Source organism: Penaeus monodon, chromosome 19 (genome assembly GCF_015228065.2).
Source record: "Penaeus monodon isolate SGIC_2016 chromosome 19, NSTDA_Pmon_1, whole genome shotgun sequence".
NCBI classification, from domain to species: domain Eukaryota; kingdom Metazoa; phylum Arthropoda; class Malacostraca; order Decapoda; family Penaeidae; genus Penaeus; species Penaeus monodon.
Window position 1 is genome coordinate 45,051,762 of NC_051404.1, and position 301 is coordinate 45,052,062.

The window sequence follows — 301 nt, forward strand, 5'->3', positions numbered from 1 at the left end:
CTTGCTTTCAGTATCTTAAAGAACTATACTTACGACTGGTTGTTCCGGCGCTTGGACATGGACATCGCGGTGCCATCCAAGGAATTCTCAAAGTGTATGGAGCTGTAGGTCGGAGGTTGAGAGCCCAGGGTCTGCGTGGAGGAAAGGTGGACATGATGATAAAACATTAATGAATCTAAAAGTCGGCTTTTTAGTATTTAACAGCATAAGCACTTGAAGCACGTAATGGTGGTATGATTGTAATCATTCGCCGAGTCGTTAATTTTTTTTCTTATCTATTTTTTTTTTGCTTATTCCTGTT